The sequence below is a fragment of the Malaclemys terrapin genome, chromosome 3 (genome assembly GCF_027887155.1).
Source record: "Malaclemys terrapin pileata isolate rMalTer1 chromosome 3, rMalTer1.hap1, whole genome shotgun sequence".
Classification (NCBI taxonomy): domain Eukaryota; kingdom Metazoa; phylum Chordata; order Testudines; family Emydidae; genus Malaclemys; species Malaclemys terrapin.
Window position 1 is genome coordinate 181887961 of NC_071507.1, and position 27624 is coordinate 181915584.

General features: G+C 42.0%; 1 long non-coding RNA gene across 1 annotated transcript; it reads right to left on the reverse strand.

Moving 5' to 3' along the window:
• Positions 1-1938: 1938 nt before the first annotated feature.
• Positions 1939-27624, reverse strand: LOC128835103 (uncharacterized). The gene is made up of 3 exons (XR_008444573.1): positions 27535-27624; positions 3154-3227; positions 1939-2190 (listed from the first exon to the last, which is right to left on the reverse strand). It is a non-coding gene; the product is annotated as an uncharacterized LOC128835103 (long non-coding RNA).

The following is a 27624-nucleotide window of genomic DNA, read 5'->3' on the forward strand; positions in this document are numbered from 1 at the left end:
TTAGCTCTCTCTTTCATTTTGTTTAATACACCAAGTTTTTCTCCCAGAAGAGGTGAAGGAAATAAATTGTTCATTTAAGCAAGACCTTTGGAGAGGCCTATCTAATTACAGGTTAGGGACAAAGTGAGAAAGCAATATTAACTTTCAAGAACAAAGGTAGCTACCTTAAAATCCTACAGAATCAATACATCCTTTATTTTGTAGACTTTATGTACAGGGCCATTTAAAGTCTCAGTGGAAAAGATTGAGCAGGTACACCTTGATCAAGGACTTCAGTGATAAGTTTTAGTCCAGATCAGGAATATTTGGTAGTGATACAATTATATATTTCTACCTTCAATTAATAGAATGACCAATAGAATTAACAGCTATCAATGGACATTTGAAGAATAAATATTCAATATATTCAGTTATTTGAATATTGTAGTTTCGAAAGTTTCACTCAGATCCAAATGCTATTTTGTTTCAATTCTGCTAAAAGTGTCATTCTATGCTGAAAAGTGATTCTCTAAAAATGGCATCACTGCCATGCATCACAATGATTTCCAAATGTGTACAATATTCAATTAAATCATGTTTTTAACAACCAGTCCTGCAAACTGAATCTAATCTACAAACTCACTGGATTCTCACTAGCCAATACATCACCAAGAATAAAGATTCTGAAGAAGAACTTAATTACCAATTTTATTGATTATGTGCAAATCAGAATAGAATCCAGTTCCCTTTTCTACTGCTATGTTGGCTTTGCACTAGTAATGGAAGGAGAAGTAGGGAGAGTAAAACTGCCCTTCTGCCATGTACATTGGCCAAACCGGACAGTCACTACATAAAAGAATAAATGGACACAAATCAGATGTCAAGAATTATAACATTCAAAAACCAGTTGGAGAACACTTCAGTCTCCCTCGTCACTCCATTACAGACCTAAAAGTCGCAATATTACAACAAAAAAACTTCAAAAATAGACTCCAACAAGAGATTGCTGAATTGGAATTAATTTGCAAATTGGACACCATTCAATTAGGCTTGAATAAAGACTGGGAATGGATGGGTCATTACACAAAGTAAAACTATTTCCCCATGTTTATTCCCCCCTCTCCCATGGTCAGGGCCGGCTCCAGGGTTTTTGCTGCCCCAAGCAGCAAAAAAAAAAAAAAAAAAGCCGCGATCACGAACTGCTCTACTGCCGCCGCTTCAGTCTTCGGCGGCAATTCAGCAGCTGGTCCTTCGCTCTGAGACGGAGTGAAGGACCCGCTGCCGAATTGCCGCCGAAGAGCCAGACGTGCTGCCCCAATAGCGACTGGAGTGCTGCCCCTTGGTATTGGCCGCCCCAAGCACCTGCTTGCTGGGCTGGTGCCTGGAGCCAGCCCTGCCTATGGTTCCTCACACCTTCTTGTCAACTGCTGGAAATGGGCCATTTTGATTACCACTACAAAAAGTTTTTTTTCCTCTCCTGCTGGTAATAGCTCACCTTAACCGATCACTCTCGTTATAGAGTGTATGGTAACACTCACTGTTTCATGTTCTCTGTGTGTATATATATATATATATATATATATATATATATATATATATATATATATCTTCCTACTGTATTTTCCACTGCATGCATCCGATGAAGTGGGTTTTAGCCCATGAAAGCTTATGATCAAATAAATTTGTTAGTCTCTAAGGTGTCACAAGTACTCCTGTTCTTTTTGTGAAATAAGTAGGTACGCCTCTAAATACATCTTGGGAACAGAGTGCTTAAATATATAGAGTCACATATTAAGAAACAGAATTATAAAAAAGGAGGAGGGCAAAGATAAATAATAAAAACAAGAAAGTAAGAACAGAACATGAATGAAACAAATTTAGAGAAACTGCAACAACAAAAAAGAAACAAGGGATGAGATCAAAAGTTTTCTTTTATAAACTTTATTCTGTACTCAAATCTAACCATATATATGTGCATTACAATACTATTGTTAATTGTATGGTCATATGTTATTTCACAAGTGCAGTATAATAACATGCAATTTTTGCTACAACTTGAGGTAAACATCTGTAGTAGAACTGTTTTGTTAACATATTTCTAGATTTTATTAAAAAGTATAAAGGAGGAGAAAAAAAATCAGTAGAATGTGTTCTAGTCTTCAAAGAATGTAGAATGTGATATAGGCTTCAAAGCTCTCCTGGCCTGCAAAACTGCAAACAGTAAGTAAATTGTATAATTTGGAAATATTTGTCTAGCTGCCAGTAAAGATAAGGTATTTTAATTGGGGCTGCAGTTGCCCTGACAGAGGCCTTAGACAAGAGCCTAGCATTTCACACTTAGTCACTCACCACTAAGGTATCTAGGCACTAACTAATATTGTGTGCCAATACTGTCTCAGTTAAGCAGCCATGATTACCATTCACTACCGTTAGGCTAAATCAGTTTCTTGAGGAATGTTCTGTCACATTTGTTTCAACTTAATGTGTCCAAATTAAATAGAGTTGCTTGTAATAACATTTTTAAATCTATATAACATCTGCCACCTTCAAACACTTTTCCAATGATAGACCAAATTTTAATCGCAGTCACGCCAGCATAAGTGCCTATGCTGAACACCTCTGGAGCAGTGTTGGAGTACTAAACGAGGAAATGCTGGAACACACGTGCAGTATTTCTGGAACTATCACTCATAAGTAATATTACTGAACATTCTTCCATAAAAGTCCCCATAAAAGTCCTGGAAGAGCATTCCTGAGCATTCCAGGGTGTGAAGCTTTTTCTTTATTTTTATTTTTTTGGCTTCTCTGCTTCCCTCCCCTTGCACTGATTACCCAGATGATGCCAGAGTTGTGTCTTATGCATTTTGGCTCTGCCTTTTTCACCTGGGATTTGAAAGTCATTCCTCCACAGGGGGTCAGAGTTTCAGTGCGATTCACTGGTGCCTTGGTTTTTTTGCTAATCTTCTTCAAAGGGGTGAATTTAATCTTGGCAGAATAGCCTATCCCTATCATTCTCTCTCTTTGGCTGGTTCCATAGTGGACACCCATCAGCTCTTCTTCCTGATAAATTGATTTATTAAATTTGCAGGAGAGAATCAAACCCCAAAACTTTTCTTTTAGGTGGTTAAAGTCTATTCCTTTGGATGGTGTATACAGGAAAATTAATTTTCTTACCTGTAATTTTGGTGTTGCAGTATGGATCTTCTTCTGTATGAAGAAGTCACAGTTGAAGGGTATTTTCCTTTGCTCTGCAGCAGAAAGACATTGCAATTCATGGGACGCAGCTGGCAGTGACTGCCATTGAGAGCTCTCTCATAAGAGAATTAGCCCAAGATTAAAAAGATGCTGTAAAGTCTATTAATTTAGCTTTGAACTCAATAATTACTTCCTCCCCCAAAGGAATCATTTTATATCTCGCTATACAAATCGTTATCCTGAAATGCATTAAGAGCAGATTGAAGAATCTATTGCCTGAAAATTATATCTAAAGTGGATAGCAATTCAGAGTGTGTGCATGCACGCACGTGTGTGTACGCATGCATGTGCATGCACCTAAAGCCTAACACTATTACAATTAACAGACTAACTCAAGTGGTGGGGGGCCTAAGATTCTGGAAAAGGAGGTGCTGAGTTCTATCCACTGATGCCTCTGAAATTCAGACACCGTGAAGTCCTTTGTAGTCACAAAACCTTAGGAGCCAAATTAAACCTCTACCTTTCCTTTAATGTACAGGATTTTTTTTCACTGGTGAAATACTGCAATTAGGAGATATATGGGCCTTAGAGGAATGCTCGGGCCTTAGAAACATCTTTACATTGTGCTTTGCACTGTATGTGCAATCCATAAATATTAGCAATGGAGCAATATTTTATCTGAGGAGAAGCAATGTTTTCTTTCTTTTTTAAACTAGCTGCTTCATTTCTCCATTCAGCAGCCAATATTATGAACTTTGTTTATACCCCTAGGTTATCACACTTTCCATCCTTTTGGACTTTACATACACACACACACTTTTTTTTTTTTTTTTTTTACTGCAGTGTATTGATTGTGAACTATGCTGGATACAATATTGATTGGCACCCTGGATTTTTGCATGAGGATTATTGCTAAAGACTTTTTCCTTCTTCTGAGGAAGCACTTTTCTCCTGGAAAAGAAAAACTATTATTTTTAATAGTCTGTATTGCTCATTCCCAGGCATTCAATTGAATTGCTGCGGTTTTTTCTAATATGTATTGTAAGAGTAGATATGTATTAATTTTGTCCTCCTCCCGGGTGACATATGTTTTGTGTTGGTTCACTGGGAGCTCAAAACTTTATTTATATTATGAAATAACTGGAAAGAAACCATGTTGTTATCAGAATATTTTCCTAACTTGTGGTGAAGTTAAGAACACATATCATCATAGAACTGGGGTTCAAATATAGATGGCCAGTTAGTAGATTTTGGAAGAGTTTTGGCAAATATCAGGTGACAATCTGTACCCCTATATTCACCCCTTTTACAGGACTATGATAAATTTTGTACAAAGTATGCCTTGTGAAGTATCATTCGAAAACTCATAATTTGCTGATCATTATTGTCTTGATAAAATATATGTGGCAACATAGCGTGTAACGTTATAGGATTCTTCTGTACCGTATTACTAGGCATGTTCCAAGTCAGAGGGAACAGCCACAAACCAGTTCTCCAGCGACAAAAGGCTAGCCAACGCATTAGGCATGGGTCAGCAAAATCAAATAGACCATCACTAAACAAAGAAAGAATCATTTGACTGGGGGGAAGGATCCTGACTGAAAGAGATTCAGCTAGTAAGACTACTGAAACGTGGTGAGTGAGTCTTTGCTCTGAATTCACTTCATCTTAAGTTAGGCATTACTTGTATTTTATTTTTATTTTCTTATAACCAATTGACTTTTATTCCTCATTATTTGTAATCACTTTAAACATATATTTTTATAGTTAATAAACATGTTTTATTGTTTTATCTAAACCGGTATGTTTGGATTGAAGTGTTTGGGAAATTCCATTTGGGATAACAGAACTTGTGCATATTGTAAATATTACATTAATACGTAAATAATAATGGGCTATATTCTCCAGCTTTTCTATTAATAAAATGATTGACTTTATATCAGCTTGTATTGTCCAGGAGAGAGCTGGGCAGTTCAAGACGTATATTTCCGAGGGGAAATCTGGGACTGGGAATTTGTTGGTGTTTCTTTGCACTGTAATTCAGGAGTGGCTGGCTATAGCACTTATATACTATAACTAGGAATAACTTACATGCTGGAGGCTGTGTGTGAGAAGACCAGTAGTGGTAACTCTCACAGCAAAAGGCACCCCGGGTTGGAGAACTGAGGGCACACAGCTGTTCATCAGTCCAGATTGTGCCATGGGTAATATCACACCCCACAGTTACAAAAATAGCCAAGAGAGATAAACAGATCTGTCGATCCTCACAAGCAGCTTGAGTAATGGAGCCTAAATATGTTGAATTCCCAGGCATTCTGCAAGGACCAAGTCCAGGGACTGAAGGTGGGTGTTGGTTATTGGGGAAGGAGAGTCCTTGTTTTGTAATTGGTTTATTGTGAGTTTTGTTATTTTTAATGGACATATATGCCCAGTGCTTAAGATGGGAGTCATATTTACAAGTCCAAATAAATAAATGTATCCAAAAAAAAATGGACTATAACTTATTGTATATGAGATGGAACTTAAATGCTCTATTTGACTTGACTGACTGTGGTTTAAATCCCTTAGTGGCCAGATTGTGCCTCTTTTAGGAAAACCCATGGAGGAGCCAGAAAAATCTGTCAGATTCCCCTCGAGAGCTTCCTATGAGTTTTTCCATCAGGGGAACAATTTGCCTCTCCGTGTAAAAAAACTGAGTTTCTGGCCTACAAACCAAATGGATCACACATAGATGAGGGGACACACAGGGCCAAAGGGCACTGGCTCCCTGACAGCATGGCTTTAATGGAATCATATTGCCCAGACTTCCCAGCCAGCAGCTAGGGACCACTATCCCCTTTAAGTGGCATAGTTTGGCCCCTTAATACTGTCTGAACCACGTCATCAGCAGGGCTTGCTTGAGTTATGGCTTGGAAGCTTAACATTTGAGAGTCTTTTCTAAATTGTTTTATAGTGTCCCAACAGATGTTACACAACAATGCTCAGGAGTCTGAATCCTTATTCCCAGGGCCTGCACTCAATTAATTTGGCTCTGGTAACAGAGTTATGCAATATGTGTGAGTGTCACAATATGTTTATGTCCTTTCCAGAGGTTTTCCTCCCATCAAAGCATAAGAATGATCAGTGGTTGGGATACTGTTCCCCAGAACAGAGTTTTCAAGGGCATTATTCCATGTACAGATGATATTCAATGTCTTGATTCTGCAGGTCTCACACACTGCAGCCAAAGAGAGTCTTACCTATGTATGGGCTGCATGATAAGCTCCAGGAGAGCAGGTACCCACTGATCCAGACATAAGTAAAATAGATGAGCTGTCTCTATGCCTCCAGCCATCTATTTGAAGTTTGCTAGAATATTCCATCCCATTTCTATTTGTCATGTGTTTTTAAATATTCATGCAGGATGTTTTCTTAACTGATGGGTTTTTTTATAGGGGTTCAACAGTCCCAGTCCTGTCTCCATTCCTAAAGTTTTAGAGAGACTAACATCAAAAGGAATAGCACTTTGCATGCCTTCAGGTCTGTCAATCAATTATGATGATAAACTGAAAAGGATATTCCTCCTGCATGCCAATCAGCTGAAAATCATTCTGCATTGAGAAACACAAAATTTAATGAAATGATAATGATTTTATTAATAAATCAAACCATGGCTAAGGTCTTTTTAGAAAAATTTATGACAATTTGCAGCTGACTAGAAATTGCTATAAGCTAATAGAGAGGCTGGTAATGGTTCAAATTAACTGTCCAAAATTTTAATTTAGTTTTAATTAAGACATTATTGTACTATAATTAAATATTTATTGGTAAAGAAAATTAATTAAGGTATAATATGCAAATAAAGGGAAATTGAGTTTCTGATGGAATTCAGCCATAATTATATACACAATGGGTAATTCAATTCTAACTTATGGAACTAATCATGAAAATTGTGGACTATGCAGCTGATAATCTGTGAAGGCTCTACTGGTCTCTATAAATTCATCATGTGTCATGTATTAGAATAAAACTACTTCACCCACAAGATTATAGCGTGTGGGGGGATTTTCTGAGGCCAGCCAGAATGCCTGTGTTTTGACCTCTTTTTTCCCCATCTACACTGACAGGGGAGAGAAGAGGTTTGCTAAAGTGAAAAATAGTTATTTACATCTTTTAAGAAAATCTTCAACAGTTTTGCAGGCATATTAAAAATAAACTAACCCCTAAATGCCTCGTGTTTTTATAGAGTTGCATTGTTTTCCAAAGTATTCATTCAGCACTAGCTATAAGACATTGTGATGCAAGATTACCCAGGGGACTCTGCTACAGAATGAGAGCTTGTTATCATTTATGTAATGAATGCAAAATTATTTCAAAGTATTTCCATTGGGAACCTGTTATAAAGGCCAAAACTAAGATACCAGTAGACTCATGCTTTTATGAGAGAGTGCAACATTTAAAAAAATGCTTATATCCTGACTAACACTGAGCCAACGCTATTCAAATATGAGGCAGCCCAAATATCCTTAACATAGCCTCATTAGATCTTCTAGGATTTGCTACACATATTTCTTTATCTGTACACTCATTGAGGCAGGGACTGTGGGTGAAACCCTGACTCTCTTGAAGTCATTGGCAAAACTTCCATTGACTTCAAGCTGGGCCTGGATTTCACCCAATGTTTTCTTATGTGTTATACAATGGCTAGCATAATATAGCCCTAATCCTGATTGGGACCCCTACGTACTACTATAATATAAATATTAAATGAATACAAAAATAATAATAAAGGGTTATATCCTCCAGATCTTACTCAAGTGAATGATCCCAGTGACTCATGTGTTTATGGACTGATAGCGTAGTTTGATGCCAGGGCACTACTCAAGAGAATAATAGTGTTGTTATAGCTTCCTGATAGTTGCCCATATATATTATGATTGATAGGCACTGATGAGGTTGAATAAAGGGAGTAGTGCTTTTAAATTGCTATGGTTCATCTAGGTTTTTTCTCTGAACATTTTGTATCTATGACATTTCGGGGGAGGAATTTTATCTGAGAAACTATAGCCATAAAACAGAAAAAAGGGACTTTTCTTAGAATTGCACTATTTAAAGAAGCTAAACTCTGCAGTGAGCTATTTGGGATATCATTTGAAAGATAACCTGAGAGATATCAAGAATTTGTAGTGTAAGATAGTTCTGATGATGCCAATATTGTATTATGCTGCTTCCAAAGTCACTGTGGAATTGTTTAGTGAAGTATCTGATGGGGATGTTTCATCCAGAGACAACCATGTTGTTATGGATGGGGCAAGAGCAGACTAGGGAGTAGTGAAGGAAACACTGGGGATCTATGTAAATAACTTCATGGGTTCCCTGAGATCTGCAGGCCTTCCTTAGAGGTCTCAGGGCATGTGGGTTAAGAGGGCCATGCCCCCTGATTCCTCACAATAGGAGTTATTTAAGTTATGTGACAATGTTGACACAAACTGATCATCAAAAAGTTCAGACTTGAAATTAGACGAAATTTTCTTACCAGAAGAGTGAAGTTCTGGAACAGCCTTACAGGAGGAGCAGTGGGGGAAAAAGACCTAACTGGTTTCAAGACTGAGCCTGGTAAATTTGAAGGGAATGGTTTAATGAAACTTCCTACAATGGCATGTAGCCGATCTGCGACTGCTAGTAGCAAATATCCCCAAAGGCTGGTGATGGGACACTAGATGGGGAGGGTTCTAAGTTACTATCGAGAATTCTTTCCCAGGTGTGTGGCTGTTGAACCCTGAGCATTTCATCAGGATTCAACAGACTGCTATATTTGGGATTAGGAAGGAGTTTTTCCCTTGGTCAGATTGGCATAGACCCTGGGGGGGGGGAAGGGTTCACCTTCCTCTTCAGCACGGGGCACAGGATACTTGCAGGTTTACACTAGTGTAAATGGTGAATTCTCTGTAATGTGAAGTCTTTAGATCATGATTTGAGGACTTCAGTAACTCATGTAGGACTCTGGTCTTAAAGTCTATGAATCTATAGGGTCTATAGTCCACCACCCTGAAGAAAATGTTCTCACAGAAACTTTGGGCCACAGATAATCTCTTATGTACGGAAAAATCCTAATGAGAATTTTGGCTCCCAATCTAACACCCACAAAAATCTTCACTGGGGATCTGGATCAGGCCCATGGTTCCTAGAATTAATCTCCTTGAGGTAGAGAAGACCTTATAATCGTACATATCGGTAATGCATCATGCACAATTCTTACTCACTATTAGGGCTATCAAGCGATTAAAAAAATTAATCGTGAGATTAATCACGCTATTAAAAAATTAGAATACCATGTATTTAAATATTTTTGGATGTTTTCTACATTTTCAAATATATTGATTTCAATTGCAACACATAATACAATTGCTCACTTTATATTATTTTTATTACAAATATTTGCACTGTAAAAAACAAAATAAATAGTATTTTTCAATTAACCTGATAAAGAGATTGCACTACAGTATTTGTATCATGAAAGTTGAACTTACAAATGTGAAATTATGTACAAAAAATAACTGAATTCAAAAATAAAACAGTAAAATTTTAGAGTCTACAAGTCCATTCAGTCCTACTTCTTGTTCAGCCAATCAGTCAGACAAATAAGTTTGTTTACATTTGCAAGAGATAATGCTTCCTGCTTCTTGTTTACAATGTCACCTGAAAGTGACAACAGGCATTCGCAAGGCACTGTTGTAGCTGGCATCAAGATATTTGCGTGCCAGATACGTTAAAGATTCATATGTTCCTTCATGCTTCAACCACCATTCCAGAGGACATGTGTCCATGCTGATGACGGGTTCTGCTCAATAACGATCCGAAGAAGTGTGGACTGACGCATGTTCTTTTTCATCATCTGAGTCAGATGCCACTAGCAGAATGTTGATTTTCTGTTTTTGGTGGCTCGGATTCTGTAGTTTCCACATTAGAGTGTTGCTCTTTTAAGTCTTCTGAAAGCATGCTCCAAACCCTGTCCCTCTCAGATTTTGGAAGGCATTTCAGATTCTTAAACCCTGGGTCGAGTGCTGTAGTTATCTTTAGAAATTTCACATTGGTACCTTCTTTGCGCTTTGTTAAATTTGCAGTGAAAGTGTTCTTAAAACGAACAACATGGGCTGGGTCATCATCCGAGAGTGCTATAACATGAAATATATGGCAAAATGTGGGTAAAACAAAGAGGAGACATACAATTCTCCCCCAAGGAGTTCAGTCACAGATTTAATTAATGCATTATTTTTTTAATGAGCGTCATCAGCATGGAAGCATGTCCTCTGGAATGGTGGCTGAACCACGAAGGAGCATGCAAATGTTTAGCAAATTTGGCACGTAAATATCTTGCAATGCCGGCTACAAAAATGTCATGCAAATGACTGTTCTCACTTACAGGAAACATTGTAAATAAGAAGTGGGCTGCATTATCTTCCATAAATGTAAACAAACTTGTTTGTCTTAGTGATTGACTGAACACGAAGTAGGACAGATGGACTTGTAGGCTCTAAAGTTTTACATTGTTTTGTTTTTGAGTGCAGTTATGTAACAAAAAAATCTACATCTGTAAATTACACATTCATGATAAAGAGATTGCACTATGGTACTTGTGTGAGGTGAATTGAAAAATACTATTTATTTTGTTTATCATTTTTACAAATATTTGTAATAAAAATAATAATATAAAGTGAGCACTGGACACTTTGTCTTTTGTGTTGTAATTGAAATCAATATATTTGAAAATGTAGAAAAATATCCAAAATAGTTAATAAATTTCAATTGGTAGTCAATTATTGTTTAACAGTGCGATTAATCGTAATTACTTTTTTTAACCATGATTAATTTTTTTTTAGTTAATCACATGGGTTAACTGCGATTAATCGACAGGCTACTCTATATATAAATAATATAGAAACATTTTCTTTTCATGGAGAAATTAATAGGTGTTTCCTTTTACTTGTAAGTTTAACAAAAGTCCTAGGTCTTTTGTGTTATCTAGAATAATACTTAAAAAGAAACTGCAAATAATTTAAGAAATTGATCTGATAGCTTCAAAAATACAGATTTTGTTTAGTACAATACAGTGGTTACTTGTTAAACATATTGAACTATTAGCTGAAAATAAATGAAACAGTTCTGGCTGCTATCATCTCTGTAATGCCTAACACAAAATTTGCATTGCTTTATTCAGTCTTTGGTATTGTAATATACACAGTATTTCTCTCTGAAAAATAAGTGCAATGTACTTTCCTCTCCCCTTAAAGGTAGAGAGGCCATTTCTGCTCAGCCTACTCAGATAAGTAGTCCCATTCCCTTCAGTTGGATTATTCACCTAAGTAAGGAAAACAAGATTTGGACAATATTTTTTAAACTGTAATTTATCATCCTGAATATGATTTATAAATCTTTGGGTAGACAGAAGAAAAATACTCTCTAGCCTAGAAGTAATATTTTAGAGGTATAAAAACAGTATATTCCCAATATTTTAGGTTGATGTGTAAGGAAAAATGAATACCCAATATAATACAAAAAATATAACCACCACCCCTTTACTAGGGCCTTTCATCCCAAACTGCTTTACAAATTAAAAGTAGTGTATGCACAGAAATCACTTGCTACATATCAAAACGTCGCATTAATTTGTGTAATGTATGTTGTGTAAGTGCTGCTATGCTACTAGGTAAGTGCTAAGTATTATTCATTATGATGCTGTGATGGGGTATATAAACCCTACACTGGACTGGATGGTGTTAAAGGACCATATTAGGCACAGGTGGCTGGCACCTCTCTGCAGATCATGCTCCAACTGGAGAAAGGGTTAAAAAGAGAGCAACCCTGCTCAAAACATAACAAAAACATAAACAAAAGGCATAACGAGTGGGGTACCGCAGGGGTCTGTTTTGGGACCGGCGCTGTTCAATATCTTCATCAACGACTTAGATATTGGCATAGAAAGTACGCTTATTAAGTTTGCGGATGATACCAAACTGGGAGGGATTGCAACTGCTTTGGAGGACAGGGTCATAATTCAAAATGATCTGGATAAATTGGAGAAATGGTCTGAGTTAAACAGGATGAAGTTTAACAAAGACAAATGCAAAGTGCTCCACTTAGGAAGGAAAAATCAGTTTCACATATACTGAATGGGAAGAGACTGTCTAGGATGGAGTATGGCAGAAAGGGATCTAGGGGTTATAGTGGACCACAAGCTAAATATGAGTCAACAGTGTGATGCTGTTGCAAAAAAAGCAAACATGATTCTGGGATGTATTAACAGGTGTGTTGTGAGCAAGACACGAGAAGTCATTCTTCCGCTCTACTCTGCTCTGGTTAGGCCTCAGCTGGAGTATTCTGTCCAGTTCTGGACACCGCATTTTAAAAAAGATGTGGAGAAATTGGAAAGGGTCCAGAGAAGAGCAACAAAAATGATTAAAGGTCTTGAGAACATGACCTATGAAGGAAGGCTGAAAGAATTGGGTTTGTTTAGTTTGGAAAAGAGAAGACTGAGAGGGGACATGATAGCAGTTTTCAGGTATTTAAAAGGGTGTCATAAGGAGGAGGGAGAAAACTTGTTCACCTTAGCCTCTAAGGATAGAACCAGAAGCAATGGGTTTAAACTGCAGCAAGGGAGGTCTAGGTTGGACATTAGGAAAAAGTTCCTAACGGTCCGGGTGGTTAAACACTGGAATAAATTGCCTAGGGAGGTTGTGGAATCTCCATCTCTGGAGATATTTAAGAGTAGGTTAGATAAATGTCTATCAGGGATGGTCTAGACAGTATTTGGTCCTGCCATGCGGGCAGGGGACTGGACTCGATGACCTCTCGAGGTCCCTTCCAGTCCTAGAATCTATGAATCTATGAAAAGCGAGGAGGCTGGAGAAGAGGACAGACCTCCCTGAAGCTCCTGACACAGGCACCAGAAAAGCCTTCCTGAGGGAATAGGACCGTACACTGAGTCCAGTTGGGGCTAATGGTTTGGTTGCCTTCTCATTTTCTTTTCACTTTATATTGGAGTGGAAGCTGGGAGAGAAAAGCAGATGCTAGGAAGTGACCTGGGGAGTGTAACTTGGAGGGCACCTTCAGGGGCCAGACACTGTTGACCTTCCTAAGGCCCTGACTCAGAGCCCGGTGGAGTGGGTGGGACCGGACTCCCCTACCACTGCCTCTACTATAGGAAGCGCTCAAGTTGCCTGCCCACCTCACTGCACTCCTGATTAAAAGATAGCCTGGACTGCAACTTGGAGGTGGCACTAAGTGTGCTAACCACTAGGCCATCTAACTCACTGAGGACTACTACAGATGCATAAAATGAACTGCTAGCACACAAGTCCATTATAAATACCTTTTACAAGTAGTTGTTACAAACTGAATGGGAATCTGAAGAATGATTTAAGCAATCTAGTAAGCCAATATCCAAGTGAAATTCACTACTATGCAGAGCTATGGGCACTCACTTTAGTCCTCAAAACAGAGCTTGTCATACATAAGCCTTGTGCAGCCCCTCTGCATAGGGGTGAATTTCAAAATGCACAAGGCCTATTCACTCTATTTTAAAGATATAAGTGGGACTTGAGTTGAAATATCTTGCCTATTCCAGTTGAAAATGGTCAACTTATTTTAACAAACAAGCATAAATCTATACAATTAGGGCTCAATCCTGTAAATACTAAATCATGTGAATAACTTTGCTCATTTGCGTAGTCCCGTTGAACTTCTGTGGAAATATTCATGAAAGTAAAGCTACTTACATGTTTTCAGGATCAAACCCTTGCTTTTTTTCTTTGGCATTTTTTTATCTCATATTATCAATGACAACTTCAACTCCTGGTATTTCCTGAGAATTAATATCTAGCTGGAGTTAAGACTTTAAACCATTCCTTCCTCCCAGGCAGTCACAAATTCCCAAGAACTGTCCCATGTCTTGATTGCTTACTTAGAACATGCAAGTTCTCCCCTTTATCTCCAATAAGGGAATCTTGGATCATCCTGGTATTGTTTAAAAGGCACTTCAAAAAAAGTAAATAATTTTGTACTTTTATAAGACTACCTTTTTAAACATGGAAAAGGCTGTGCCTTGCATTTCTTTTCATATCTCCAGTTGTCTTCGAGTAGTGAATTCCTGTATGTATGCTTTCTCCTAATTAATTTAAGCATCCGTATGTATCTTAGATAAGCCATTGCCACATATAGTCACCCCCTGGAACTACGGTGCTGGATAAAAATCATCAATTTGTAAAAGCGGCAGGGAAAAAAAAGAGAAAAGAAGATTTTTTTCTAACCTTTTTATCTTTTTCATAAATAGTTTAGGGAACATTCATTTTACACAGGGGGGGATTTTATTTTTTGCCCACCATTGCAGCTGCGAACTCAGATTGTACGAATAAAAATATTCATTGCTGTGGGTAAAAGTCATAAAAAGAAGCACAGAAAATAGTATGCAAATATTTTATCCAGGACAAAATAGTCATCCTAGGGTAGTCAGAATTCATTATCATTGGTTATAAATCACATCCATAGTTATATTGGTTATAAACCACATCCACAGCATCAGCTGTAAACTACTAAAAGGCTGTGTAGTAGCTTTCAAAACAGAAGCTTCACTGCATATAAAGTCTGAATTAAACTTGAACAGCACAGTTGCTGATGAGATTAAGACTAATTCATATACAGCAGCTGTCAGGATACTCCATATGCTTTTCATAGTAGCACTTCACTGTCAAAAATTGCACAGATCATTTTTCATTTCCTTTTCATAAGCAGGTGAGAAATAAAGAAAGCTAATGTGAACCAAAAAGTAATTAAGAGAAATAGCTAATAATGCTCCTGTGAGTTTTCTTTTTCAGTATCTATATCAGTATAAGAAATTGCACAGGACAGTTTTTTTCAAACACCTTTAAACTCTGAGAGTATTCACTTTTGGGGATTAAGTATCAGAGGGGTAGCTGTGTTAGTCTGGATCTGTAAAAAGCCACAAAGAGTCCTGTGGCACCTTATAGACTAACAGAGTTATTGGAGCACAAGCTTTCATGGGTGAATACCCACTTTGTCAGACATGTGTCTGCGTCTGACGAACTGGGTATTCACCCACGAAAGCTTATGCTCCAATACGTCTGTTAGTCTATAAGGTGCCACAGGATTCGTTGTCGCTTTTTGGGAATTACTTACTATGATTAATGACAGTGTAAACAGAAATCCTGTCTATAGATCAAGAAAAGCTGCCAGTTTTCCCCAATAGTGTGATTCTAGCTGAGGTCCAGCATGGGGGCAAACTCGTCCTGACACTGGCTCATCTTCAGGCTTCCATGGAACACAACCTGGTAATTATGGTACTTTGGGTGAGGTTCACCCAACACAAGGTTCATAGGGCCTTGTGTTGGGTGAACTTCACCCAAAGTACCATAATTAATTAACCTACATTAAGGAGCAGTCTGGGTGACCTGGGTTCACCAAGTCTGGGTGAACCTAATTGCCTTCTATGAGGAGATAACTGGATCTGTGGATGAGGGGAAAGCAGTGGATGTGTTATTCCTAGACTTTAGCAAAGCTTTTGATACAGTCTCCCACAGTATTCTTGCCAGCAAGTTAAAGAAGTATGGGCTGGATGAATGGATTATAAGGTGGATAGAAAGCTGGCTAGATCGTCGGGCTCAACGGGTAGTGATCAACGGCTCCATGTCTAGTTGGCAACCAGTTCAATATCTTCATTAATGATCTGGAGGATGGCGTGGACTGCTCTCTCAGCAAGTTTGCAGATGACACTAAACTGGGAGGAGTGGTAGATACGCTGCAGGGTAGGGACAGGATACAGAGGGACCTAGACAAATTAGAGGATTGGGCCAAAAGAAACCTGATGAGGTTCAACAAGGACAAGTGCAGAGTCCTGCACTTAGGACGGAAGAATCCCATGCACTATTACAGACTAGGGACCGAATGGCTAGAAAGCAGTTCTGCAGAAAAGGACCTAGGGGTTACAGTGGACGAGAAGCTGGATATGAGTCAACAGTGTGCCCTTGTTGCCAAGAAGGCTAACAGCATTTTCGGCTGTATAAGTAGGGGCATTGCCAGCAGATCAAGGGACGTGATCGTTCCCCTCTATTCGACATTGGTGAGGCCTCATCTGGAGTACTGTGTCCAGTTTGGGGCCCCACACTACAAGGAGGATGTGGAAAAATTGGAAAGAGTCCAGCAGAGGGCAACAAAAATGATTAGGGGGCTGGAGCACATGACTTATAAGGAGAGGCTGAGGGAACTGGGATTGTTTAGTCTGCAGAAGAGAAGAATGAGTGGGGATTTGATAGCTGCTTTCAACTACCTGAAAGGGGTTTCCAAAGAAGATGGATCTAGACTGTTCTCAGTGGTACCTGATGACAGAACAAGGAGTAATGGTCTCAAGTTGCAGTTGGGGAGGTTTAGGTTGGATATTAGGAAAAACTTTTTCACTAGGAGAGTGGTGAAGCACTGGAATGGGTTACCTAGGGAGGTGGTGGAATCTCCTTCCTTAGAGATTTTTAAGGTCAGGCTTGACAATGCCCTGGCTGGGATTATTTAGTTGGGAATTGGTCCTGCTTTGAGCTGGGGGTTGGACTAGATGACCTCCTGAGGTCCTTTCCAACTCTGATATTCTATGATTCTATGATTCTAATACTGAACATATGCACAGAGGAGGGATGGGAAGAATTCTCACCTCCCACTGAAGCTGTGGTGCTTTTCCAGGGGCTTCTCCAGCCCAATAACGCGTATTCTCTGTGACTTGGGGATCTCTCTGCCCTACTCCACCTGGTTCACACAGGTGTCCCCATGGAGCTGAGCTCCATCACCACTCTACTCCCCCAGAATCCTACCTCTCTTACACATTGGAACTGCACCACACTACTGCCAAAGGAGTTAGGATTTTCCCCTATGGGTACTTAGGACCCTGAGCAGGCCCTGTAAACTGCAGGGTGAAATTCACCCAGTTCGGGAGTCCAGCCCAAGCCCTATATACTCCTAAAGCCCTCAAAATATGGTTTATCCTGGGAAGTATGTAAGGTATTGTCATGGGGTACCACTCACCAAAAGGGCGCCTCTTTCTGGTTGCTCTGGGGATTGGCTCTTCTCAGGTTCAATGCCCCTTTCTGCCTCGTGTCCACGTGCCCTGCCACCACTCTCTCTCTCTGCAACTCAGGGTGCTCTCTCTCTGTGATTTGACTGCTCCTGCTTCATGGCTGGGCCCTCTTGCCAAGTCACTGTAGTTTCCCTTTCCGAGGGCAGGGTTGCATATATCAAAGTTTCTCAGGACTCACTGCCCCTTAATGATGCCACTTCCCCAGCAGCTAGTATAGGAACACAGGCTTGTTCTCTACACTGGTTTTCAGCCCAGGGACCCTACAACAAGCAGTCAAAGTTTGCACCCTAAACCTTACTGCTGTATCCCTGGGCTACTTCCTACCTTGCCTTCATAGAATCATAGACTTTAAGGTCAGAAGGGACCATTATGATCATCTAGTCTGACCTCCTGCACAACGGAGGCCACAGAATCTTACCCACCCACTCCTGTATCAAACCCCTAACCTATGTCTGAGCTATTGAAGTCATCAAATCATGGTTTAAAGACTTCAAGGTCCAGAGAATCCTCCAGCAAATGACCCAGGCCCCACGCTGCAGAGGAAGGTGAAAAACTCCCAGGGCCTCTGCCAATCTGCCCTGGAGTAAAATTCCTTCCCGACCCCAAATATGGCGATCAGCTAAACCCTGAGCATGTGGGCAAGACTCACCAGCCAGACACCCAGGAAAGAATTCTCTGTAGTAACTCAGATCTCACCCCATTTAACATCCCATCACAGGCCATTGGGCATATTTACCTCTAATGGTCAAAGATCAATTAATTGCCAAAATTAGGCTATCCCATCATACTATCTCCTCCATAAGCTTATCAAGCTTAGTCTTGAAGCCAGATATGTCTTTTGCCCCCACTGCTCCCCTTGGAAGGCTGTTCCAGAAGTTCACTCCACTTCTCTCACCCTGAGGGCAGGTCTTCCCTACGGGGGGGGAGGGGGGTTCGATTTAAGATACGCAAATTCAGCTACACGAATAGCGTAGCTAAATTCGATATATCGCAGCTGACTTACCCCGCTGTAGGGACGGCGGCAAAATCGACCTCTGCGGCTTCCCGTCGACGGCGCTTACTCCCACCTCCGCTGGTGGAGTAAGAGCGTCGATTTGGGGATCGATTGTCGCATCCCATTGGGACGCGATAAATCGATCCCCGAGAGGTCAATTTCTACCCGCCGATTCAGGCAGGTAGTGTAGACTTAGCCTGAGAGTGACTGCAGCCTGCCTCTCTCACAGGCAGCCCCCTTCAACTCTGAGCTGCTAGGCTTTATACAGGCCATTCTAGTTCCCGTCCCGCTGAGTTTCATCTCTAATTAACCCTCCTGGCTCCTCCTTCAGGTACAGCCTAGATGGTTAATTGGCCCACCTAGCCACGTTAGTCCCATCACAGGCATCTTCAAATCATATTACTTGGCACTGTAAGTCAAATGCTAGCTGAAAGTTCCCAGAGGTAAACGACTACCACTATTCACTAAGCCACACCGCTCATGATTTTAGAGGAATAACTGCATTCAAATTTTCTTGTTGCTAAGTATGGGAAAGGGCCTAAGGAAGATAACAGGATATTGGAAATTCAATGACATCTTCTAGCTATACCACAAAAAAAGTGATTATGTTAAATCTAGTCCTACATTGTTAAGAGAGAATCAGTACAAGCAGGCAGCCTTTGGATAAATAATACTTGTCATTTTATTAAAATGTTTCTGAAGCAGCTTTTCTAGGAATCACTTATTAAAAATGTAATGCAACATTTCAATCTGTGTGTATATGAGGATTGGATTACATAAACTACATAGGTCTTGGAAGATTTTTGCTCTGTGCATATCAATGGAGTGTTATTGGGTAAAACAGAGCTCACTGCCATGAAATAGTCCTAACTATCCTGATGTGCAGGAATTACTGCAAAGCAATGTAATTCCTGCCTTTTGTGCTAAGTCTATAAACGAGGCAGAACAAAAACAAAAAAAAGGAACAGACTGCATTCTCGAACCTTCCCCAACTCCCACAGGCTTTCACCATGGCTGTGAAAGTACATGAACTTTAATGGAGAACAAATTAAATGACAGTTTAAATCTTATCCGTGTGGATGTGCATGTGGCAATATGAATGATTCCTGTTCATTGCAGTGATTCATCTTATCTGTCTCTAGAAGAAAAACTGGTGGTATTGGATCAGTAATGTGCTTCTAAACAACAGTATGATTTATCTTCATTCTGTATTTGCCAGGGAGGCCCAATGGTCCGCTTCTCAGGCACTGAGCCGTTGTATCATTTAGATCCACCCGATATTTCTGAATGAAGGCCCCTAATTTTCTCTTCATATTTTTACCATAAAGCCCCTCCAGTACTCGGCTGTCTGGATAGCTAGCCTCCAACCAAGAAGAGGGTAGAACAGTCAGCTTTCGTAGAGATGCTGGAAAATACTTCCTCACTGACTAGCTAGTAGAGTTTTAGTTGTTATCTAGCCACTAGCCTTTATCTAAGGACTATAGGCAAAATGCACTCATATATAGAGTGCCTGCACAAGGACTATATGTCACATGTATCCCATTGAGGCCCTAAAAAGGGTTTAAGTAGTACTTAAAGTGATTCTCCACAATGGGGTGAATTTCCTCATTACCCAATTAATTACCCTATGAATTGGGGTATAAAGGTGTCAAGGGTGTAAAGGAGTCAAGGACCAAGTCTTTGCTTTAGCTCTAAAATGTGCTGGCACATGCACAGGGCCGCAGGGCAGAGAGGGAACATTTTAATGACCTCAACCTACAGAGACAACCTTAAAGAATATGTCACTCACAACAACATGTGCAACTTCTATCATGACACTGTGATGGGCAAACCTCAAACTGCTCAGAGGCAGGACTTGCTGTGTGACCTTGCACAAAGCACATCTCTGTTCCTCCTAGCTTTCAGTTTCCTACTTCACATGAGTGTTGCAATAAATAATTTCATGCACGTTTGTAATTGCTTTGAGATCCCAGAATAGGTGTTAGAGATGTGTAAAGTACAGTATTATTGTAATTATTTTTATTAGCATAGAAAAGGCAGCTATCAAGAGTGTTCTGATTTTTATAGCATGAATGTAACTACCAGACATCCCAACATATTTTGTTTTGGAAGACAGGCACTAACAGAAATGAGTACGCTTGGATTCTGTTTTGCTTGTTCTTCTGATTACTCTAAATGCAGAAAAACACATTTAAAATAACAAGCATATTGATATTTCAAAAGTATGTGGGAGAAATAAATAAAAAAATCCATTTGTGAGAATAGTCCAGCACTTACACTGTTGCCGCACAAAAGTTTTTGTGGACCTCTACCCTTCCCACCCTGCAGCTGAGGGGCAATTAGAAAGCCCACTTCATATTCACCCTGCAGTGGCAGCTCCTGTCCTGCAGGCCTCAGTCCGGCTTGTTGCTCCAAGCATTGCAATGTGGCATACAAGATCACAGTACCCTGAGGTCTGGCCTGGCCACCCCTCTGGCATGATGGAGGGGCAGCAGAGCCAAATTTGAGTAAGTGGCATTTCAACCTGGTCCATGGAGTCACATTGACAATTCAGGTTTACCAGCCAAACCAGAGTGACACACTGACCTCACGTGGCAGATCGCAACACCACTCATTCATATTCCACAGGTTTGGGGGTCCTTCTCAAATGGGTGACCTGGAGCAAACTGCCCCTTCCGCCCACCCCCAGGTGGCCCTGTCTCAACTCTCCCTCATTTCAAGGAATGTCATTTTAGTACCAAAGTTACCTACAGTCCACATATATTTGGTTCTCCCCCTTCCTTTCAGTGGAGCAAATTATTTACATCAGAAATAAAAAAACATGAAACAGAGGCGCTAGCAAGAATAATTTACACTAAAAGGAAGGCATTGTAAGTCTCCTTACGATCTGACTGCGTGACAAAATGACAGATGAAATTAAATATCAATAAGTGCAAAGTAATGCAAAATGATAATGTTTAAATTAGCTGTTACCACTAAAGAAATTGTTACTCACCCTGTGCAGTAAGTGTGATTCTTTGAGATGTATCCCTCTATGGGTGCTCCACTCTTGGTGCACTACCGCCCCCTGCACCTTTGATCAGGGATTTCTCATGGAAGTGTTCATTCGGCCTGCACATGCGTGTTAGTCAGTCTCATGGCACATGCCATTGTTATATAGCACTGCATGGGTGAACCACCCTCAGTTCCTTCTTTACCGTGAAGTTCCATAGCAGAGAACTCCGAAGTAGAAGAGAAGGAGGGCGGGCAGTGGAGCACCCATAGGGGGACACAACTTGAAGAACCACAGTTACTGCACAGGGTGAGTAACCATTTCTTCTTCAAGTAGTGTCCCTGTGGGTGCTCCACTCTAGGTGACTAAGGCTATGTCTACACTAGAGACCTAACAGCAGCACAGCTGTACCGATGCAGCTGTGCCACTGTAAGATCTCTCGTGTAGCCACTCTATGCCAATGGGAGAGAGCTCTCCCATTGACATAATTAAACCACCTGCAATGAAAGGCAATAGCTATATTGACATAGTGTTGTGAATACTATCACTTATGCCAGTGAAATTTACGTCACTCAGGGGGGTGTTTTTTCACACCCCAGAGCAACATAAGTTTTGCTGACATAAATGGTAGTGTAGATGTGGTCTAACAAGCAATTCCCTCTTAGGCGAAGTGGCTTCAGAGCCAAGTCCAGTAGGGAGGAAAGTACAAATGAGCTGAACACAGTATCAGAAGCAGAATCGTGATTTATAGCTTAGTGTTCGGTAAACATATGTATAGACACCCAAGTAGTGGCTTTACAGATTTCAGTAATGGACATGTTCTTGAGGAAGGCCATAGAAGTGGCAATGGACCTTGTAGAATGAGTGTATATATTCAAAGATGGTTGAATATTGAGAGATTCGTAGCAAGAGTAATGCAGGCTGATATCCATTTGGAAAGCCTCTGGTTAGAGACTGCAGACCCTTTTGCTCTATCTACTAGTGAGACGAACAACCTGTGGGTCTTTCTAAAGAACTTTGCCCCATCCACATACAAGGCCAGGGCTCTCCTGTTATCAAGGGTGTGCAGCAGTGCCTTCTGGTTATCTAGATGCAGGGAAGGGGCTGATTGATATGAGACTCGGAAGAAACATTAGGTAAGAATTTGGTGTGTGGCCGCACCATGACATTAGCCTTAAAAATACTGTGAAAGGGCGGTGTGCCATCAGGGCCCCTATTTCTCCAACCGATTGCGCTGATGTGATGGCAATCAAGAATGCTGTTTTCATTAACCAATGGAGCAGGTAGCCATTGGTTCAAACCATGGTCTTGTGCGGGATTTAAGGGCCAGATTGAGGTCCCATACCAGAGTAGGGCTTTGGAGCAGTAGATAGAGGTTTCCAAGCACTCTAAGGAATCTTTCTGTGGTTGTGTGGGCAGAGACAGAATAACCCTCTATCAGGGAGATGGAAAGCCATGATGGCTGCTGGTGGACTCTAATGGAGCTCATTAATAGCCCTGAGGTTTTTAGAGTTAGGATGTAGTCCATGTGATGAGGTCATCAGTGGAACATGGTCACACCAACTGACAAACCTCATCTATTTTTGAGAGTAAGTGTAGTGAGTAGGTTGTTTCCTCCTGTGTAAAAGTAGTCTTTTTATGTCCTCTGAGCAGATGGCCTCTAATCCTGTCAGCCATCGACCAACCATGTCTTGAAATGAATCACTGTGAGACTGAGTGAAAGATCGTCCTGGGAGAAGAGATGAAGAGTGGCCTGGAGAGTGATCGGAGAGCAAACGGCTAGCTCCGTCAGGTAAGGAAACCATGTTTGTCCAGGAAACATAGGAATTATTAGGGTGACTCTGGCTTTGTCTTTCTTTATTTTGATCATAACTTTGGCTGTTAGGGGAGTCAGCAGGAATGCATACAGGAGAGTTGATGACCAATGAAGGTGAAAAGCATCCCCCAGGGATTGGTGACCCAGTCCGCTTCTCGAGCAGAAGCAGGTACATTCCTTGTTTAACTCTGTGGTGAACAAGTCTATCTCAAAAGTGCCCCACTGATGGTGTAATCTATTTCCCACTCGTGGTCTTGGAAGAAGTGCCTGCTGAGTGCATATGCAGTCATATTCTGAACCCCCGGGAGATAAGCTGCTGAGACGCTGATCAGAGCCGGCCTTTGGGGTGGGCAGCTGGGGTGGCCTGCCAAAGTAGGCACTGTGTGCTGGCGCAGCCCAGCACTCCACTTGTGTGCTGCGGCCAAGTGGCGGCGCTGGTTCCTCTCCACCCGTCCCAGCCCCTCTCAGCCAGTGGGCCCAGGGCTGCCTTCTCCCTCCCTCCTCCCCCCCTTCCTCACCAACTTCTGTCACCCAGCCGGAAGCCAGCTGAGGGCTCCTGCCAGTGACAGGGGCAGAGAGGAGCCCTCAGTCACTGTGGCTCTGCTACAGCCCCACTTCCTCTCCCCAGAGGCTCATACCACTTTGTGGAGCGAGCCATTGGGCGGGGAGGCTCGGCAGCAGGCCCGGGGGGTTCTGGCTGCTGCAGACAGAGGGGTCCCTGAAGAGGGATGTGGAAGGGAGGGTTGTTGGTGAAAGTGTAGTAAAGTGGATGGTATCCTGTGGAGATGATCTCCAAAACTGACTTGTCTGTAGTGATCGACACCCAAGTCCACCTTTAGTGGTGAAGGTGGTCGCCAAAGGGAGGAAGGCTTGTGAATCAGTCCAGCTGAAGAGAATGAGGATGGCAATTCAAACCCTCAAACAACCCATCAAAATTGCTGCTTGGAGATGGATGGGTGTGATGCGGGAGTCTGAGAAGTGGACAGTTTCCTTCTCTGTAATCTTTGCCTCTTTTGATGCAGTTCATATGACCTATGGGAGGAAAGGAATTGGACAGGTCAGGATCTCTGAGCCGTCTGGGACTTGCTGAAGTTTCTCTTGAAGGTGGGTGTGTAAATACCAAGAAAACATAAGGTTGCCTTACAGTCCTTTAATGTTCACAGAGACTCATCTGTGCTATCTGTGAACAACTTGGACCCACCAAAAGGAAGGTCCTCTACTGCATTCTGGACCTTTTTGGGGAATCCAGAGAGTAGGAGCCAGGAAGCCCTTCTCATAACTACTGCTGTAGCGATTGAACGGGTGGCTGTTTCAGAGGCATCAAGGGAGACTTGTAGGTCTGTTCTGGCAAGTAGTTGGCCCTCCACAATAATTGCCTAGAAATGTTCCTTCTTCTCTGTCAGCAGGTGGTCCATAACAGAGTTCAGCTTGGTATAATTCATGTGATTGTACTTTGCCATTAATGCTGGGTAACTGGCAATTCTAAATTGTAAGGAGGTGGAGGAATAAGATTTTCTCCCCAATAAGTCTAGACTCTTATGGTATTTTTCAAGAGGTGTGGCTTTAGCATGCTGCTGCCTTCCATGTTCATTAACTGTGTCAACTACCAAGGAGCTTGGTGAGGGATGGGAAAATAAAAAATTTGAGTCCTTTGACAGGACATAATACTTCTTATCCACTCTCTTGCATGTAGGCAGAATAGAAGCTGTGCCAGATTATCTTTGCTGGGTCCAGAAGAGCTTCATTAACAAGTAAAGCTATGAAGGTTGATGAGGGTGAGCGGAGGACATTGAGCAGCTTCTGATGAGGCTCTTCCACCTCCACAAGAGGCATCTGCAGGAATCTGCAGCTCTCTTGACCAGATCCTGGACTTAAAATCATCCGCCAAGGATGGTGGAGGACGCATGACTCCTTCATCCAGAGATGAAGAGGAGATGTTGGCCCTAGGAGAGACCTCTTCATTGCCTCTAGCTTCCTGCTCTCAAAGGATTCCTTTTAAGGGTCAGGTCTCCTGGAGGGGAGCAGGTGATGAAGGTTGCCGCTCTCTATAAGCGAGTGGAAAATCGTTGGTGATAAACAGCCCAAGGGCCCCAATATGGCCAGGGAGAAGGTACATAAGGCATAAAAAGGAGGCATCTAAGGGTGTTCATACCAGCAAGGCATTGGTGGCAATTGTGATCCCTGAGCGGTTGCAGTTTCAGTGGAGGCTTCTGGAAAGGGGCCTCTATAGGAGTGAAGGGGAGAACCCTGAATTGACACTTGAGACACTGAGCCAAAGTCTTCATCAGAATCCTCTTCCTCAAGCTCACTCTGGAATGGTGGAGCACCTGAAGAAATCTGAGGTGAAACCATTGCTAATGGGCAAACTTCAGATGATCTTGATGTACCGACAATCTCAGTACTGACAATGCATTGGAACCAAGCAACAGAGAATTGGGCATCTCAGGTACAGCCAGGTCCTGGGGGAAATGGAACTCCTCTGGTACCAAAAGTGTTATCAGTACCAAAAGCCTGTAATCTACACTGAGGTGATTGTGGCTGGGGGCGTTGACAGTGCTCTAGGTCTCAGACACTCCGATGGGTGGTACCAAAGATCTTGTGCACTCCAAGGGAAGTGCGGCCAGAGCCAGAGCAGGCTTCTTTGGTACCAAGGAAGCAGAGGAAGAGCTCTTTTTTTCCCCCTTGGTCCATTAACAGTACCAATAATCTCTCTGGGCCCAAGGCTTTGCCGTCTTTCAGTCTAGCCATACTCTGGGTATCCGAGGAACCAGCAGTCTTGCAAGTACCTGATTGGAGAGCTGGTGACACCAGGGTAGCTGAGGTTATCAATGACTTCAGCTTCTTAGAGGTAGATTTTCTACCTTGTGAGCCAGGGACACATTCCTTTGAGAGCTTATGAAAGGAGTCCTGTGTCTTCCTCTTAGATGCCCTGGAGGTATAGGGCTCCAGTGTCTTGGAGGCAGCAGACTTGCTCAAAGTCTGGCATAACGGGGTGTCCCTTGGCCTGGGTGAGAAGCCAGGCATAGAGAGCTCTCCATCACAAGGAGACGTCACTTTATATCTGTTTTTGTGCAGAGCTGCCTGCCATGCCTCCACCTAATTGCAGCTGGGACAGGTCGCCGCTTGCGGAGAGCTGCCTGAGATGAGCGCTGCCCGGATCTGGCACCCTGCGCCCTCTCCCATGTGCCAACCCCCAACCCACACCATAGGTGCCGACTCCGTGGGTGCTCCGGGGCTGGAGCACCGACGGAAAAAAAATTGGTGGGTGCTCAGCACCCACCGGCAGCTCCCTGCCCTGCCCCACCCCCCTGCTCCAGCTTACCTCCGCCTCCTCCGTGAGCGCACCGTTGCATCCTGCTTCTCCCTCTCCCAGCTCTTGTGCCACGAAACAGCTAATTCACGGGGCAGGGAGGGAGGGGGGAACGCGGCACGCTGAGGGAAGAGGCGGGGCCGGGGCAGGGATTTGGGGAAGGGATCCAATTGGGGCAGGGAGGGGGCGGAGTTAGGGCGGGGACTTTGGAGATGGTGTTGGAATGGGGAGGGGAAAGGGGGGGACACGGGCACCCACCAGCGCTGGAGAAAGTTGGCGCCTATGCCCTCCATCCCCTCCCACACTCCAAACCCCTCCTGTCTGTTCCTCCACCTAGGAGCAGCAGGGATATATTGCTGCTACCAGGGAGCCATGCAGAGCCAGGTAGGGGATGGATCACTCAATAATTGCCCTGTCCTGTTCATTCCTTCTAAAGTGTCTGGCACTGGTCAGAGTTGGAAGACAAAATACTGGGCTAGAAGGACCACTGGTCCAACCCAGTATGGCCATTTTTATGTTCCTGCATGAAGAGTGAATAATTTGTCCCCGGCACTTTGGATCTTGCTCACACTTTGCATCTCATATTTGGGCCTTGGCAGGCAGAGAGGCAAGTTTGTGTTATGGGTCACTTTTTTATGTGTGGACACCTAATTGACTCCCGAAACATGCAGTTTCACCCAAAGCCTATGAATAAGTAACCTGTGTATATACAGATCATGCCATTGCACACACACAGCTTTGTCCTCATGCTCACCTGACAAGGTGGGGTGAAGGTGGCTCTGAGTCATCTTTATGTCTTTCCCAGTAATGGGCCAGCTCCCTTATACAAGAGAGAACAGACACAAAGCTGGTTTAATTCATGGTGGATAGAATGATACTCTAAGGATGGTTTCACCAAACCAGGGATCCATGAAAAGCCTCACACTTCTGCCCTGCCTCTGGATATCCCCAACACATCCCTATGTGAAGGGGAACACTCAGGTGTCCCTTTAGGTAAACTTTAAACCATCCGTTTGGTGTACCACAATGGACACCACTCCACTTCCAATCACCAGCCTAACTTCATTTTCATTGTGTTTGCCTTACGTTCATTTTGTTAGTAGTGGAAAGCACCAATCACACCATAAATTAAAGATACCTGCAAAATAAGGATAAATCTCCATTCAAAGCAGGCGTTGAGGAAGGTAACCAAAAGAATTTATGCTGCCCTGAAAATGGTGAGTCTTCT